The sequence below is a fragment of the Panthera onca genome, chromosome B1 (assembly GCF_046562875.1).
Source record: "Panthera onca isolate mPanOnc1 chromosome B1, mPanOnc1 haplotype 2, whole genome shotgun sequence".
Lineage (NCBI taxonomy): Eukaryota > Metazoa > Chordata > Mammalia > Carnivora > Felidae > Panthera > Panthera onca.
In genome coordinates this window covers 81,565,971-81,585,839 of record NC_138342.1, presented here as the reverse complement: position 1 = coordinate 81,585,839, position 19,869 = coordinate 81,565,971, and the positions used below count along the sequence as shown (strand labels likewise).

Genomic DNA, 19,869 nt, shown 5'->3' with positions numbered 1-19,869 from the left:
ATTTGGGAAGGTTAAAATTCCCAAAGTAATTTTGATTTTAAAAATTAGGATTAGTTCAGCTACTAATAATAGTTTTCTTAGACTAAAAATGAATGCAATAACTTTTCCTGGTAATGAGGATAAATCAGGTAAGTGTGTTATTTCACACAGGAAAACTAGATAGAAAATAGGAACAATCATTTCCAGCAGTAATTTAGAAATGTATTACCACTAAACAACCAAACTGTTGTAGTTACTACTTATGAGAATATGAAGAGAAAAAAAATGAAACAGAATGGAGAAACTCTTTCAAGGGTTTTTGATGAAGAACCAAATTAGGAGACTACAACCTGTCAGCCAATGAGAATACTTAGAGAGCCTACAATCCATAGAGGCTTGCTTTGTTTTTCACTGTTCTTTCAAGAATCAAGTATTTTGCCAACGTAAAGGTCCATTGTAAGTCAAATTTTAACTTTGTGTATTTTTTTTTTTTTCCTCTGGAGTTTGCTGTACCATTGTTGATTTTGTCAGGTTTCAGCTTTGTTATGAAGTAGAATTCAAACACTGTTAGTGTCCCTGACCACACTCATTATGTGGTCACCCAGAAGTGGAACAGGGGAATTAGTTCTTTGAAATTCTGGTACTATCACGGTCACCATCACCAAGCACAATCAAATAATAAATAAATATCCAGGGGCACCTTGGTGGCTCAGTTGGTTGAGTGTCCAACTTCAGCTCAGGTCATGATCTCACAGTTTGTGGGTTTGAGCCCCATGTTGGGCTCTGTGCTGACAGCCCAGAGCCTGGAGCCTGCTTCAGATTCTGTGTGTCCTTCTTTCTCTGCCCCTCCCCTGCTCACACTGTCTCTCTCTCAAAAATCAACATTAAAAAAATTTTTTAAAAATATCCATTTCAGGGTTTCTTGAAGTAAATTATGTTGAACTTCATATTTTCTGAAGATTATTTTTTCTCTCAGCCTTTACTGTTCTCTCCATAAAAATTATTGTAGATGGAATGTATAGGTTTCAGTTAAGTGTCAGGATTGGCACTGTGATTTTTCATTGTTTCAGTATTTAGCCTAGGGCAAGTAAATTCACTAATTGTTTTATTAGTTTTATTTTACAAAATTCAGATAATACTTGCTGTCTACTTGGCTCTCATGAGAATATTAAAGATTAATAAGACAATTTCAAAGTCATCTCCAGAAGCTCTGAAGCTCCTTAGAAGTATAAAACCTTATTATAATATGAAATATATTTCTTCTTGTTTGTCAAGCCAGCACTAGCTTCTGAAACAATTTGGGAGAGGGGAGTATCTTCATTATAAAGACAGTTATTATTTGAATTCAAAGACATAATGACTGTCAAAGTCACTACACAACTGTAGAGTAGCCAGCTTGCTAAGTGAAATGAGTTTATCACACTGGTTAAACTAATAATCCATCAAGATTGCCATCCTGCATCTTAGAAGTAGCCTATAATTCAAAGAAATTACAGCAGAAATCCCACATGCCTCTATAATAAACACATTAGAAAAAATGGATTTCTGAAGCTATTACCTGATATCATGATGTATAAAATTTGATTTCCTCTAAAATGTGCAAATATTGTAGTAATTAGAATTGTTCATTATTTTAAATTTAATCTACTATTTAAGGTGTACCATCCAAAACATGTTTTTAACATAGATTCAATAGGTGACTGGGGCCAATTCAATTAATATCCATGCTTTGTTTTGGTAATTGAAAATTAACTTCCATATGTCCTATTCTCTTACACTGATTTAATCAAGGAAAAGATATTCAGGCATCATATTATCAATTCTCTAAATAGATTCCTCATTTTTATTGATTTTTCAGTTAGGCTAGGTTTTTTTTGATGAATATGACAGAGAATTCTTGATTCTTTTTAATATATACATAGTAATATGGTTTTCTGGTCTAAAATGAGAATAGCCCATATCTGTTTATAATTCTTAATACCGTTCAACTTTTCCTGGGAATACCATCTAACTAAATATGTTAAGTCTTGTGATTTATAAAAGGAAAATCATTGTTATAAAATAAGATACAGTGGTAATAGTTCTGTTGGTTATATGCTTTGTGTCAATTTTTATCCTATAGATAATATCATTTCATATCATATCTTAGAATTAGTTATGAGTGGAATGTTTTTTCAAGAAACAACAGGTGTTGGTGACGATGTGGAGAAAGGAAGCCCTCTTACATTGTTGGTGAGAAGGCAAACTGATGAAGCAACTCTGGGAAACAATATGGAGATTTCTCAAAAAGTTAAAATAGAACTACCTTATGATCCAGCAATTTACCTAAAGAATACATAAATACTAATTCAAAGGGATACATGAACCCCCATGTTTAATAGCAGCATTATCTGCATTAGCCATATTATGGAAAGAGCCCAAATGTCCATAAACTGATGTATGGATAAATAAGATGTGATATATGTATGTATGTGTATAATGGAATATTCCATAAGTATAATGGAATATTACTCAGCCATCGAAAAGAATAAAATTTTGCCATTTTCAATGACGTGGATGGAGCTAGAGAGTATTATGCTAAGCAAAATAAGTCAATTGGAGAAATACAATACAATATGATTTCACTCATCTGTGAAATTTAAAAAACAAAACAAATAATCATAGGGGAAAAAAGAGAAAAACCACAAAACACTATATATTAACTAACTGAAATGTAAATAAACACTTTAAAAAAATAAGTGTTTTTTAATCCTATTATTTTTTCATTTAAACATTGGTATTTTTTCTTTACCTTATTAATAGGAAGGACCTTTTGGGTTGTATGTCAAATTCTTTATAAGCCAGATGAAATAATTTTGTGTTGTTATGTGTGTATATACATATACACATAAATGAAACTATAAAATTGAATTTATAGAGCATCTTATCCATATTTGTTCCTTGAGTCATGACATTACTAAGAATTGAGTGGTTTGCCTTACAAAACTTAAAGAATATGCATACTGTTAACATTTGTAGTTAAATTGTTAAGAACTGAGGTTGATAAATGATATGAGTTATGAGTTTGGTTGATAAATGAATAATATTCTTATGTTATTTACCAACTTACAGGACATTCATTCATTCACTCAGCATTTTATAGTGATGTATTTATTTCAAATTATTTTAGAACTCTTTTTTTTTAATGTTTATTTATTTTTGAGACAGAGAGAGACAGAGCATGAGCAGGGAAGGGGCAGAGAGAGAGGGAGACACAGAACGTGAAGCAGGCTCCAGGCTCTGAGCTGTCAGCACATAGCCCGACGCGGGACTCGAACTCACAAACTGTGAGATCATGACCTGAGCCGAAGTCGGATGCTTAACCAACTGAGCCCCCCAGGCGCCCCTATTTTAGAACTCTTATTAACAGCATGGAAGTGGTTTTGTTATATTCATAAATCAAGTTTTTGCATATATTTAAGAGAGAGAAAATTTATTTTCATTAGTCTAAATTAAAGAGGGAAGTAGTATATTTGCAATCAGTATAAGAGCATTAAATGTTGTGTAACCCATAAAAACACATTACAAAAATTTAATGAAGAAATTATTAAATGAAGTGCATCACATTATAAAGCAACCTACTCTTATTGCATCAAGGTTTAATTCATAGACCTGTGAATGGTTTTGTGATTTATCCAGCTCAGGTAAAGTAAAATTTTTGTTAAGTGAAAAAGGGCTTAAACATTACTTTATCACTCTTATTGACCTGGTTTTGGACATTTAGAAGAGGGAAAGACTCAGCAAGTTTATTTATTTTTTTGTTTTTATTAAAATTTTTTTTAATGTTTATTTGTTTTTGAGCAAGCAAGAGAGACAGAGTGCAAGCAGGGTAGGGGCAGAGAGGGAGAGGGAGACACAGAATCTGAAGCAGGCTCCAAGCTGTCAGCACAGAGCCCGACATGGGGCTTGAAACCACAGACTGTGAGATCATGACCTGAGCTGAAGTTGGATGTTTAACCAACTGAGCCACCCAGGTACCCTAACAGCAAGTTTAAAAAGAAAATGAATGAGGGCACCTGGGTGGCTCAGTCGGTTAAGCGCTTGACTTCGGCTTAGGTCATGATTCCCCCGGGTACGTGAGTTCAAGTCCTGCATTGGGCTCTGTGCTGACAGTTCAGAGCCTTGAGCCTGCTTTGGATTTTGTGTCTCCCTCTCTCTCTCTGTCCCTCCCCTGCTCACGCTCTGTCTGTCTGTCTGTCTCTCTCAAAAATAAGCAAACATTAAAAAAAAAAAAGAAAATGAATGAAAATATTGAGTGTGAGAAACTGGGGACTCTTACACAACATGATGGGAGTGTAAATTGATAGCAGTGATTCTCAAAGGCAGGCTGGCACAATGTTTCAAATATATGCCATTTAACCCCAAAATCCTACTTCTGGGATTACCCTAGGGAAATAATAAATGATATGCCAAAATTTAAGCATCGAGGAGATTCATTAAAGAACACTAGTAATGAAAAGTTTAAAATGTTCTAAAGAAACAAAAATGGGGTTTAGTTAATTCTCATACATCAACTGGATAGAGTCCTATGAAAATTTTTCAAATGGTGTATGTATTTAAACCTGGTAACAAGATAAGATTCATTTGATTAATCGTTAACAAATATACACTGAGGGACTCTTATGTATTAAGCACTGTTCCAGGGCCTTATGATAAAGCAGTGAACAAAATAGAAACATTGTTTCATAGAGTGTAATATGAGATGTAAGAGACATTTAATGGATTAGACATTTAAGAGAATAAATAGATCAATAAATTGATAGATGAAAGAAAGCAAGGAAAAAAACAAAAGAAGAAAGGAAAAAGAATGAATACCAAATCATTATAAATGCTATGAAGAAAAATAAGAGAGGGAAGGAAGAGTAGGAGTTCAGAGTGGGTTAAGCACAGTTTCAAATAATGTTATCAGGGAAGGCCTACTTACTGAGGAAACAATATATAAGTAACTACCTTAGATTCACAGAAGATTTTGTTTTGCTTTTCAGTTGTTTCCTCTAATAAAGCACATACATTGCTTTATAGTAAGTAAAACTTATTTTAAGATTTTAGGTGAAAAACAATTGAAGTTTAAAGCACAATGTTTATTAAAATAAAATAGTTAAATAAATGAAAGATTCTGCAACATATGCAGCATAAAACACATTTGAAGGCTGATAGTAACAGGTGCTGAGACTTATTTTATGTAGAAAGTATAGATCATTTCTCATGAAAATAACATTGTGATTTCTGCATCACACTCCCATAGGAAATTATTTCAGAAAAAAACTATAATTTATCTTAGAAGTTAATTGAACATATACCATGTTGGTAGTTTTGTTCACTTTTTCAATAAACATAAGTAATACCTTTGATATAAAAGTCAGTGTAGTGTGAAAACTAATTATTTATTCTATTTTCTCAGTGGTTTGTAATATTATAGCTTTAGAAATGCTATAGGGTTTATCAAAATGCAGTTTATCCCTCTTGGTGAGTACTTAACCTACTGCAATAAATACGTAATTTTTGCTGTTGTTTTTCTATAGCTTCCAGAATGCTTCTGGGATGTTAAAATGCAAGGTAATTCTGAGTGTGGGCAAAAATAGATCAGATCAGTATTGAGGATTTGTTGATTCTATATCTTTGTTAAAAATGGTGGAAATATTATTGAAAATGAGCTAATTTTATTCATTTCAACCTCAAGTTAACTTTATTTCATTGGGCAGTTTATATATATTTCAAGTAAGCTCTTTATATACAATTTGAACATGATCATATTTATTAATAAGCATATATTATAGGCAAAATTATCCTATGCCTGGTATACTGAGTTTTCAGAGTTATTCACTTTTTTTTGGAGACTTTGGGAAAAGCTTCATTTGAGAAGTAGAGAATAAGTATGTGGGAGTGGGGGTTGGAAGGAACTTGTATACAGTATTTTAGAATATAAAGGATAATATAATGAAAGTCTGACATAGAGTTATAGCCTTAAAGTAGAAAATGATGTAAAAATGTAAGAAATATTTGACAACATGTGTATTTTATATAGACAGGTAATATATAGAAGAGATCTTATACATTTTGTGGGTATAGCATTATATAATGGAGTGAATTATAACAACATGTGTATTTTATATAGACAGGTAATATATAGAAGAGATCTTATCTTATACATTTTGTGGGTATAGCATTATATAATGGAGTGAATTATAAATCAATAAAACAAAGAGGCCACACTTTAAAAAATTACATTGGCTTGGAATTAAGAAGGATAGACACAGTATATAGAATAAAAAGAAGACTTTGGACTCTCAAATTTCTACAGATAGGAAGTTGGCTAAAAACCACCTCGTTGCAAACATGGGCTACTTCTTGTATAAAAAGAAAGATAACTTAGAAGACAGAACCAGAAGCCCACAGAATGGAGTAATGAAACATACCGAACAACTCCTAGGAATTAGGATTGGACCCTAATTTAGGAACTGGCAATATGAACTCCACTGGATTTGAAATGCCTTGAGCCTATGACTGCTATGTCCCTCCTGTTTTTCTCCCTTTGAGTAGCTGTAGTGATAGCCTTTATCTTATGTCTGTTCTACCATTAGGCTATAGGTTATCTGTGAGCCAGATAAGTTGTCTCTTAATTCAAGGCCTTTAGATTGAGAGGAACGGTATTCAAAGAGTTGTACGGAAGTACTAAAACAGAGGAGTCTTATCCACATCTGAATCAGAATTAGATGACAAAATCCTGAGTTCAAGTTAATGCCACAACAGGTTGAAATTTGGGAGTCCTTCACAGAGTGGCTTGTATTTTACATATGGGAGATACGAAATGTAGCCAGAGAATGGACTATGGAAGATTGTGCTTTCCAAATTTTTGCCACAGTATCTTCTATCCTACATGTTCCTCACACAGTGCAGTGTTGACACTGCTCTCATTGAGTATTGGAGTTTATTTCCAATTCCATGGTGGACTTTTGGTATTTCTTCTGTAGAATATGGCAAAAGAATTGCTATGTGACTGCCAAGGCTAAATCATAATAACTGCATGCACTTCTGGATGGTCCTCTCAGAATGCCTACTCTTGAAACTAGCCATCCTGCAGTGCCTTAACCAAGTGCCTATAAAGAGGTCCGTGAAGAGGAAATGAGGCCCCCAGTCCTAGCTCAGGGACAACCTCCAGCATGGACTAGCCAGCTTTGTAAGTGAATGGAAGTACAAGAACCTCCACCCACCAGTCAAGCTGCCCCAGCTGACACCATACCCTGTATTGCTGAGATGAATCTTCTCTTCTGAGTCATGCTTAAAGTGCATGAGTTTTGATCGAAACAAATGATTATTGTTGTTTTAAGCCACTAGTTTTGAGGGGGTAGTTTTTAATGCAGCACTAGATAACAAATTCTAAGCAGAGAAAGGGGACAAATGAAGGCAGATAAAGTTAGTTCTAAGTAAAAATATGGAATAATTGATGAGTGGGCAAGACAAGGCTTCATTATAGGTCTCAAAGGTGATGTGGTTTAAGAATAAGAAATTGATATTCTATGTCATTGTTAAGTTGAAGGTGTGTTCATGCCTACAATTAAAGTTGGATCAAGATTAAGGTTAGAAAGTCCAGGATTGTAAAGGCTATTAATAGTAATATTAAACTATTTTAGAAATATTTAATAGGGTAATGTAATAAGATGATTCATGTTCTGAAATCATCTAAGAAGGTGGGAGAGAACATTAGAGTTGGGTAGATAAAAGCCACAAAGAGGAAGGTGGCTCAGTTAGATAAATTAATGATTAAAATAGACATGTATTATATTTGAATGAAAGTTTTAAGTTTCCCAGGCATTTCACATTCATTACTGGATTATCACAACTACCTTATGAGTTATGATCACCGTCCTTATTTATAAAGGAGAAAACTAAAAGGCAGGTAATTGAAAAAGGAGAAAATTTGGTCATATTAACACAGATAGAAAATAATATAAACAGAAATAAGACCCAGATGGTTCAATTGTTTTGTTCATTCATTATTTATAAAAAAAATGTTTTTTGAGCACATATTATGTTTCAGGCACTGTGCTATGAATAAAGGAAAATTATTCAATCCTTGTATTCAAACTCCTGGTATCTAGCAAGGGAGAAAAATGTCCACAGATGATTATAATAAAAGTCAATTTTAGTGTCCCCTATATCACAGTTGTTTCCAAAATCACATATAAATTTATTGCAAATGGATGAGCAGGTCTGTTAAAATTTTTTTTCCTGAGATATATTTGATAAGATATAACATTATATAAGTTTAAGGTATACAACATAAGGTTGATTTGATACTTTTATATATTGCTATATGATTGCCATTGTAGCATTAACTACCAGCTTTATCAGGTAACATAATCATTTCTTTTTTGTGATGAGAATTATTAAGATCTAGTCACTAAGCAAGTTTCATGTTTATAATACAATATTGTTGCCTATAATCATTATGCTGTGTTATGTCTCCAGGACTCACTTACCTACTAATTATAAGTTTGTACCCATAAAGACTCCTATCCCCCAGTCTTCAGCCCCTGGCAACCACAATTTTACTTTCTCTTTTTTTTTTATAAGTTCAGCTTTCTTTATATTTTACATGTAATTGATATCATACAGTATTTATTTTTCTTTTTCTGACTTATCTCACTTAGTATAATGCCTTTTTAAAAAAAGTTTATTTTAAGAGAGAGAGAGGCAGAGAGAGACAGAGAGACAGAGAGAATCCTAAGCAGACTCTACACTGTCAGTACAGAGCTCTATGCAGGGCTTGAGTTCATGAACCACAAGATCAAGACCTGAGCAGAAGTCAAGAGTCGGATGCTTAACTTACTGAGCCACCTAAGTACCCCAGTATAATGTCTTTAAGGTCCATCCATGTTGTTGCAAATGGCAGGATTTCCTTCTTTCTCATGACTGAAAAATATCCCATGTCTCTACATACCACATCTTCTTTATTCATTCATCTGTTGTTGGGCACTTAGGCTTCCATATCTTGGCTCTTGTTAATAATGTTGCAATAAACATGGGTGTGCAGATATCTCCTTGGTAGAGGAGCAGCTGTTAATATAAGTTTCTTAAACATAGAAAGAGTAAGGTTACAAACAGTTTATAGTATATTAGTAAGCCAGGAAGGTACACAGTGGCAAATCCTCATTGATTTGTCAAATAATTATGACATATCATGTGAATTTATAATTACATATATATTTGTAGTAGTTCAAAGTGCTGTATCTTTTAAAATTTTTTGACATTTTACCTATGAAAATAATGTTAAAAATAATATTTGCTTATTGAATTTTATGGTAATTTTTCAAAGAGAAAACTGTTTTACAGATGTATGCATTTATATAATTGACCCTTGAACAATGCAAGCATTAGGGACGCTGACCCTCTGTATAGTTGAAAATCCATGCATAAATTTTACTCCCCCCAAACTTAACTACTAATAGCCTACTGTTGACTGAAAGCTGTACTGGTAACAGACTGTTGATTAACACATATTTTGAATATTATATGTATTATATACTGCATTCTTACCATAAAGTAAGCTAGAGAAAAGAAAATGTTATTAAGAAAGTCATAAAGAGAAAATACATTTATAGTTTTATACTGTAAAAATCCATGTACAAGTGAACCCACACAGTTCAAACCTGTGTTGTTCAAGGGTCAACTATATAATCCTAGGTTCATTATATAATCCTATAATTCATAAAGAGTACTCATTGCTTTGATACTGACTTTCAAATGTGAATGAAGCTAATCAAATTAAGTCTTAGCAGGGCACCTGGCTGACTCATTTGGTAGATCATGCAACTCTTGATCTCAAGGTCATGAGTTCAAGCCCCAAGTCATGCATAGACTCTACTTAAAAAAGCACACACACCAAAAAACAAATAAACAAACAAACAAACAAACAAAACACCCAAATTAAGTTTTGTCTAAAATGTATGAAAATTTTGGGACTATAAGAACAACTTAATTGCCTTTTAATGGAGGAAGTTGCTTCAAGAGTTAGGAAACTTCTTCAAATGTATGAGGTGTAAGTACTATATTTTCACCCGGTCAGGGCTAAATGAATTAAGGGAAATAACTTTTATTGAAATGAGTCAGAAAGTATCAGTTAAACTAGAAACTAACACCTATGAAAGGGAATGATGTAATACATTCATTCCTTCAACACATATCTCCTGAGCTCTGTACTTTTGTAGGGCAGTGTTAGGCTCATAAAATATATCGGTGACCATGGCAGATATGCTGTCTCATCATAAAGTTATAATTTACAGTGAAAGTCAGATATGAATCTATTACACAAGAACCTTGAACAACAGGTGTGTTGCACATGCATTTAATTTAATATACCAAATTTAACCATATGCTTCAGGGAAACAGAAAAAACTATTTAATTCAAATCCCCTTAAGTTTCTCTTCCAGTAAATAGAAGTTTGGCCTACATGGTTCCAGAGACAGGAAGATCAAAACTCAGAGCCCTAGAGAAATAAAAGAAGTTGATATTTGGCTTCTGAGTGTCTATTTTTTTTAATTAAAAAATGAATCATTAAAAAAAAAAACCAGGAGGCTTCTTGTTAATGGAGTTATGTAAGCATAAGCTCGATGATTTAACTGCTCATCATGCTTTGGGATAGATTTCTGCCAAGAGTGGGAAGCTGGGCTTGGGAAAGTTTAAGCCCTCTACCCATTCTCACCTTGTTAGTCTAATAATTCTCCAGACAATGAGGAGGCAGGCCAGTATAAAATATAATAATGTAATTTGTAATATCACTAGAATGAGATAATTTTTCTATTTATGAAAGAGATTTGGATTTACAGAGAATAATTTAAGGGCAAAGGACACCGTCTCTATTCATTATTCCAAATTTTAGGAACGTTTTTCCTAAACAAAAGCACTAGTAATTCTTTTCTTTTTCTTTCTTTTTTTTTTGATTCCACATGTAAATGATATCATATAGTACTTGTCTTTGTCTGACTTGTTTCACTTAACATAATGTCTTCAATGTTGTCACAAATGGTAGGAATTTCTCTTTTTTATAGATGAATAACATTCTTTTTTTAAAAATTTTTTTAACGTTTATTTATTTTTGAGACAGAGAGAGACAGAGCATGAACAGGGGAGGGTCAGAGAGAGGGAGACACAGAATCTGAAACAGGCTCCAGGCTCTGAGCTGTCAGCACAGAGCCCGACGCGGGGCTCGAACTCACAGATCGGGAGATCATGACCTGAGCCAAAGTCGGCCACTTAACTGACTGAGCCACCCAGGCGGCCCTAGCTGAATAACATTCTATTGCACCTTTACCTTCTGTATTTATTCATCCATCCATGAATACTTAAGTTGTATCTAGGTGTGCTTTTCTGTTTATTTATCCTAATAGATTTATATACTGGTTCTTGAGTTTGCCTTGATGTCTTTTTTTTCTTCCCGTTTATGGAAAATTCTGTCATTACATCTTCAAAGATTGCATCTTTTCACTCTTCTTTCTTTTCTCCTTCATATTCCTCCTCCCCCTCGTCCTTCTTTTTCAACTCCAATTAAACATAGCTTCTTTTGTTTTCTTTTACAACCTCTTCTTCCTGTCCCATTCTTTTGTTTCCCCATGCATCATGTAGGTATTTTTTTTTAGCCTTCTCTTCAGTTCATTAATTCTTTCTTCTGTGTATAATCTGCTTTTTGAATTTGGAGTGCCTGGGTGGCTCAGTTGGTTAAGCGTTGGACTTCAGTTCAGGTCATGATCTCGTGGTCTGTGGGTTCAAGCCCTGCATCGGGCTCTCTGCTGACAGCTCAGAGCCTGGAGCCTGCTTTGGATTCTGTTGTCTCCCTCTCTGCCCCTCCCCACTCACACTCTGTCTCTGTCTCTGTCTTTAAAAAATAAACAGTGGGCGCCTGGGTGGCTCAGTCGGTTAAGCGTCCGACTTCAGCTCAGGTTACGATCTCGCGGTCCGTGAGTTCGAGCCCCGCGTCGGGCTCTGGGCTGATGGCTCAGAGCCTGGAGGCTGCTTCCGATTCTGTGTCTCCCTCTCTCTCTGCCCCTCCCCCATTCATGCGTTGTCTCTCTCTGTCTCAAAAATAAATAAACGTTAAAAAAATTATTAAAAAATAAACAGTAAAACAAACGAACAAACAAAAACCCAAACACACACCCCTAACGAAACAAACAAAATAAAAAACACCTCAAAACAAAACAAAAGAAAAACTTGATTCATGAAATCTTCACCTCAGGTCAGATTTTTATTATTATTAGTTTTTAGAATTTATTATTGATGGAACTAGTTTTTATTAGGAGTGAATGCCCTCAAAGACCTAATTCTTGAGAATGAAAAGCATAATCTCTACAGTTAAAGGCTGCAAAGGATAGGATGACACTGATGCCAAGTGGAGATTTAATGTATTCTTTTTAATGGATTGGAACGTTATTAGTGTACTGGTCTCTAAGTTCTTTTTTGTGTGTGGTAAAATACACATAACATAAAATTGATTATCGTAACCATTTTAAGGGTGCAGTTCAGTCATATTAAATACATTCATAATGTTCTGCCACCGTTACCACCATCCATCCTCAGAACTCTTTTCATCTTGTTTAATTGAAACTCTATGCTCATTAAGCAATAACTCCCCATTACCCCTTCACCCCAGACTCTACAAGCCTGGGAGGAATGAAGGGCCTACCATGCTGTGGAGAATGTGAAAAAAGAATGAGACAGTCTTCATACTGCCTTCCCCAGTGTATAGTATGGGGAAATGAATCTTAAGGGAGAAAGCAAAAAGAAATTTTGTGGGGGTGGGAGGGTTGATATGAGCTTTATTCTGTTGTAATTTTAATTCTGAATAGCAGCCAGCTGTGTCACTGGCCAAACTTACTACTCTAGATTCATGTCTGGTTACATATTCACCATAGTTTCTAAATTGGTGGTTGAAAGAAATCTAAATGCACCAGGAGTAAGTTGTGCTAGTCCTTGAAATACTGCTCCAGCATTAAAGCCTTTTATTGACCATAGTGTGATATTAGCATTACAGTAGGGGGAGAGGTATAGGAAGAAAAGAAGGAAAGATGGGTGGGAAGGAGGAAGATAGATTTTCTTGACCTGGTTGAATGATAATAAAGTGTAGAAATGTGTGTGTTTGTTGGAGAGGGGATGTTTCTTTTTAAGCCCAGGGAATATAATCATAGAAATCAGGAGACTCAAAGGATAAAATGTTATTAACTAAATGACAAGAAGGCAGGATTAAAGAAATAGAGGGAGATAGGAAAAGTGAAGATAGTGATATTCTTGAAGTGGTTCTACTTGTAAATTTTTATGGTTATTTGTTTATTTTTGAGAGAGACAGAGAGAGCATAAGTGGGGGAGGGACAGAGAGAGAGGGAGAGGGAGAATTCCAAACAGGCTCTGTGCTGACAGCACAGAGCCGGATGCAGGGCATGAACTCAGGAAACCGTGAGAGCATGACCTGAGCCTAAAACCAAGAGTTGGGTGCTTAACTGACTGAGTCATCCAGACACCCCGAAGTGGTTCTACTTTTTATGTGTAATTATTACAGTTTTTTTTTTTTTTTTGTGGTCAGAAAGTATGGTTTTGCAACTGTTAATTTTACACCCCAGGAATTAGAAAATCTAGTGTCTAACTCTAAGTTTAATCATTTCCATGTAGGTTACAGTTGCAGCTAAATTCATAAAAATATATTTCAATCAGAATATTCTTTTCTAGCAAGCCATGTGTAGAGCCAATCCTCTTTGGAAATGCTACACAACTGTTCTAAAATTAAATTAGAATTCAGACACTTGGAACACAGAAAAACAACTGTTTCTGTAGTAGAAGATATAATAAAAGTTTTTAAATAGTTCAATGTAGGATAACTTTATGTAAAATGTATCTAGACAATGCTATAAATTTATTAAAACTCAACACTGTTATGATAGTTTTATACGGTAGCTTTACAGAAAAATTATATTATCCAATTTGTTATACTTACTAGAACTGCATTTCAATTAAAACACTTAGCAATTTCCTTTTCTTTTTGAAATATTTCGAAACCCATTAGTGTGTCAGTGACTTGGCATTGCTCTCTAATTGCAATAGATTTCAAGTGATAAAAATTGATTTTTTTGTACCTTACTTTGAAGAGTCAGCATTGGTTACCTGAATACATTACAATTCTCTTAAAACATCATTCCATGTTGTTAAAAGTTTTCATTTCTGAACTTGAGATTATATGTGCAGACTTTTTCTTTCACTACAGAATGATTTGCATTTTGAGGAAATGTAATCAAATGTGGAATTCTTAGAAATGTTACAGTGTTAAAATATATTTTAAAAGTCTACTTTTATATATAAAGCTAAATTATGCCAACATAGGTTCAGTGTATCTATCTCTTAGCATTTTGGGTATCATATGTAATTTTTATTGTAAATATATTACAAAGCAATAACAGAAATATCAAATTTATATTTTCAGGAGACAATGAAGCCTCTGGCTTTACCTCCTAATAAAAATCATTACATTAAAATATTATAGAAAAGTACACAAATTATTAGTTTATATCTCAGTGCATTTTTATAAATTTAACTGCCCATGTAACCATTGTCAAATGAAGAAACAAAATATCCTTAACCTCTCCCCTAATTCTCTCCTAGTTGCTAACCATTATTCTGGCTTCTGTCACCAGTGGTTTATTTTCACTATTTTCAACTTATGTGTAAATTGAGTAATAAGGTGTATACTATTTTGTATATGAATTCATTCTCAACCTTGAATGGGCTGTAAACCATATTGTTTCAGGTGGCAGTCATTAGTTCATTCTCATTATGAGAATGTATCAGATTTTCTATATCCATCTTGCTATGATGGAAATTTGGGTTGTTTCTAGTTTAGGGCTTTCATGAAAAATGTTAGAGTGAATATTCTTATTGATATATTTTTGGTGTATATAAATATGCATTTCTCTTGATTCATATGCCTGGGAATGGAGTTTCTGGGTCATAGTGTCTGATGTATGTTCAGGTGGATGCTTTAGTTTTTCCAAGTGGATGTAGTGATTTATATTCCCACCAGTAATACATGAGATTTGCACTTGCTCCGCAATTGCACCAACTGTAGTGTTGTCACTCTTTTTTCTTTTAGCCATTCTGGTTTAGGAGTATTTCACTGAGGCTTTATTCTGCATTTTCCTGATGACTGGTGAAATTTGATCCTTTTTCATGTGCTCTTTGGCCATTTGGATAATTTTTTAAGTCCCTTTTCATATCTCTTTTCTATTAATTATTTTTATTATTGATTAGTAGTTCTTAATATATTATGGTTATATTTATTGGTTATACATACTGTAAATACTGTGATTTGTTTTCCAGTTTCTTAATGATTTCTATTGATGAACACAACTTCTCAGTTTTAATATTGAATTTATTCATCTTTTCCTTAAAGTCATTGCTTTTGTATCTTGATTAAAAATTATTTCCCTTTTGGGGCACCTGAGTGGCTAAGTTGATTGAGTGACTCTTGGTCTTGGCTCAGGTCATCATCTCACAGTTCATGAGTTGGAGCTCTGCATTGGGCTCTGTGCTGATGGCACAGAGCCTGCTTGGGATTCTGTCTGTCTTCTCACTGCACCTCCCCCTCTTGTGCTCTCTCTCTCTGTTTCAAAATAAATAAATAAACCTTAAAAAAAAGAATTATTTTGCTATCATAGTTCTTAAATAATTTTATAGACATTTTGTTGCTTTGTTTTTCACAATTAGATCTACAATATTATCTAAAGGATTGTTGTACATATATTTAGGAATGAGGTTAGCCTATAATATTACTTTCTTGAAATTTTTTTTATCAATCATTGTTACCAGATTTTTTTTGCTCCTTTCTAGCTTCAGGAAGAAAGATTTGGGAAGTTTTTAATTAGCTATCGGTCTATTTGTAAGCAGACAATTTCAAAATCTCTCTGGCTTAAAGCAACCACATTTATTTACTTGTTGCTACTTCCTTTTGCTTACAGTGTTTTAAGTGCCATTCAGTTCTAAATTTATACTAATGTACATTACCGTATCTCCTTTGACCTATGTTATTTAAAATTCTATTTAAATTTTTCAAATGTTTATAGCCTTATTAAAAACATTTTTGTAATTGTGTGTTAACTAAATTATAAATTTTATAGTCAAGAAATGTTATTTACATATTGTTGGTGTTTTGAAATCTCTTAAGACTTGTTCTATAGCCTAATACATAGTATTTTAGTAAATATTTCATTTACAATTGAAAATAATGTGTATTTTCCAGTCATTGGATATAATGCTATAGATGTCAGCTAGATTAAGCTTATTAATTGAATTTTTCATATCTTCTATATCTTTAAAAATTTTTAAGTTTATTTATTTATTTGTTTATTTGTTTATTTATTTTTTAAGAGACAGAGTGAGAAAGCAGGTGAGGGGCAGAGAGAGAGAGAGAGAGAGAGAGAATCCTAAGCAGGTTCTGCAGTGTCAACACAGAACCTGATGTGGGTCTTGAACTCATGAACCATGAGGTCATGACCTGAGGCAAAATCAAGAGTCAGATGCTTAACTGACTGAACCACCCAGGCGCCCCAATATATCTTGTATATCTTGCTTAATGTATTAATTACCCTGAGTGGTGTGTCAAAAAACTCCACTATAATGATATATTTTACAATTACTCCTAATGGTCTGTTTAATTTTCACTTACTAATTTTTGAATCAATACTATTAGGTGACTACATATTATAGCCTTCTGTTGAGCTGAACGTTTTATCATGTTATATTGCCCCTCTTTATCTTTACTCATACTTTTAGCTATATCAGCCTTTTGTTTTTGTTAGAATTTGTCTAGCATATTATTCTTCATCCTTTTACTTCCAACTATTTTTTTAGTGAGAACCCTTTCCTATTCAGGAAAGAGGTAGATTTTGTTTTGATAACCAGGTGACAAAATCTCTATTTTTCTGTTGTTCTCTACTTTCTGTATTTCTTGTCTTTTTTTTTCTTTGAAATGATTTAGGGCCTCCACCATCCTCTACCACCACCCTGTTTCATTTGTTTTTCCTACTAATTTGGAACCATATACCCTTAATTTCTCTTTTTTAGTAAATGCCCTTGGTATTGCTACATGCACACTTAATAAAGTTTACGTGTCATCAAGATCTTTGTTTTCTTTAACGTGACGAATTGTTTTCTGCAATAAAGTGCTATTCAGATTCACCCATATTTATAATTTTTTTTCATCTCCGTTAAATTTCAGACGTTCCTTCTACGGTCATTTTTCTTCTTCTTGGAGTATATCTTTTAGAAATTCCTTTAGTTATAGACTTTAGTGATAAGTGCTTCCATTCATTCATTTGTTCATTCAGTTCAGTACATATTGTGTAGTCGGCATAAAGTATATACATACAAAAATCCCTGCTCTCATGACACTAAAATTCTAGGGAGGAAGACAGGCAATAAGCATGATGGAATATAAAATATATAGTTGTGTTTTATCTTATGTTCTGTCGCAGAAAAAATAAAGCAAAAATATATGACATAAAATTTTAGATCAGGTAAAGGAATCCTTACTGGGAAGGTGACTTTTGAATCAAGACCAGAAAGAACTGATGGAATATGAAAGTGTCTAATGAAAATGCGTTGAAGATAAATGGAATATATTTTACAGGAGGGACTAGCAAATTCAAGATACAGCAAGGAAGCCAGTAAGGCTATAGCAGAAAGAATTATTTGGAGATTAGTAGATGTACCCAGAGATGTCATGTATATCCAGATGATACATGGTTTGGTAGGTCATGCTTCATGGTGAGATGGAAGGCTATTAGAGGGTTTTGAATGGACTGTTGATGTGATTTGTTGTAACAAGTCTACTCTGTATATTATAGACTGGAGGGGAGCAAGAGAGGAAGCAGTTAATAGGCTATTGCTGTATCAATGAGAGGTGATAGTGGCTTAGAGCAGAGTACTGGCTGTCACGGTGCTGCTAAGTGTCACAGTCTAGATATTTTTTGAAGGCAAACATGATAGAATATGCCACTGGTTCTGATATAGGCTGTGAGACAAAGAGAAGCCAAAGGTGACCTAGAGGTTTAGGTCTAAGCAACTATTGGGAGATTTTCCATTAACCGAGATGGAGACAAATCTAAGAGGTGATGATTTTGGAAAGACCATCAGGAGTTTACTTTTGAACAAATTAACTTTAAAAAATATAAAAATGTCTTAATGTCATCCTTATTTTTGTAATATTGCCCTACTGGCTGTATCATTCTGCTTGATATCTAATTTCCTTAGCACTTGAAAGTGTCATTCCACCGACTTCAAACTTCCATTGTCACTGCTGACAGTTCAGTCCTCAAATTGTTATCTCTTTATTGGAAATCTGTCCTCTCTACCTGTTAATGAGATCTCTTTGTGTCTCATATTATTCAGTGGTCTTCTTGTGTCTCATACTGGTTCTGAACATTCTTTTGTCAATGTAATTTTCTTCCTTTTGTTCCAATCATATGGGAGTTGAGTTTTTTTTTTTTTTCTTTTTTTTTGGTCTTTAATTTTCATTAACTTGGATAGATATAAGAATTTTATTTGTTTTTTTGTTTTATTTATTCTGCTTGGATCTAGCTGAACCCTCTCAGTCTGAGCTCATATGATTTCTTCTCATTCTCAGAAACTACAAGTAATTATTTCTTCTCATGTTGTCTCACCAACCTTCTTTAGTATTTTATTTACTTTATTATATCTTGAATTTTCTAGCATTTTACATATGTTCGTTTACCTGTCTTAAGACATTAAATATTCTGATATAAAATTATGATTCTGAATGACCTTTCACTTTGTTTCTTTGGTTATGAGTTTTTTGTTTTTTTTTTTTACTGTTTATTTATTTTTGAGAGACAGAGTGTGAGCCGGGGGCGGGGGGGTGGGCAGAGAGAGAGAGAAAGACACAGAATCTGAAGAGGCTCCAGGCTCTGAGCTGTCAGCACAGAGCCTGACGCGGGGCTCCATCTCACAAGCCGTGAGATCATGACCTGAGCTGAAGTCGGACGTTTAACCGACTGAGCCACCCAGGTGCCCTGAGGTTATGAGGTTTTTAAAAAATATCCCTTTAATTGAGTTGTCTTTCCTTAAATGTTTGTCAGTACTTGGTTTTGTGCTCATCTTCAAAGTTGAGATTACTTGCTAGATAGTTTACATGATATTATGCTCAAATTTGGCTGCTGTTTTCAAAATACGTGCTAAATTGAATGAGACACAAGAACTATAGGCATAGAACAAAGTCCTGGGAAAACCAGAGCACATGGTCACATAATTGTTAGAGCCTAGAATGCATGTGTTGGTGTAGCCCACTTGGGGCAGGGGAAGTTGCTATTAGGGTTTGCTCTCTAAACTGTTTCCAGTAAGAAGAAGATAGCTAATCTGTAACAATCAATGGGAGTACTTTAACATTTCTTCAGGTACTGTGTTTCACTAGCCATCTGAGACACTCCCCTTATGTCCCTGTCCTGGCTCTTCCACTTAATCTCTCTGTTCTAGGCACCTTTCCACATCTGCCTCTGGCTAAATACAGGACAGAGACTTATGTGGCTTCTTGGAAGAGGTAAGTGATAGTGCCTAATTGTTCTTGCTCAAGTACCTCAAATGACCTTGGCCTTTCTCTCTAAGTTCTGTCCTGCATGCTTCTTTCTCCTCCAGTGCATGCCCTGGACTGAAGTTTTCTTCAATGTTACCTACTTTCAGTCTCTCAGAAATTTTTCATGGTCCCTGATTTGTGATGGTTTGACTTAACAAATTTTTGACTTTACAGTGGTGTGAAAGTGTTACACGTTTGATAGAAAATGTACTTTGAATTTTGAATT

The 19,869-nt window shown here is 34.1% G+C and overlaps 1 protein-coding gene across 2 annotated transcripts in view; it reads left to right on the top strand.

The window, feature by feature from the left end:
- The window catches only part of STPG2 (sperm tail PG-rich repeat containing 2), a 596,947-nt gene that overhangs the window by 226,550 nt on the left and 350,528 nt on the right, over positions 1–19,869 (top strand). The window lies entirely within an intron of this gene.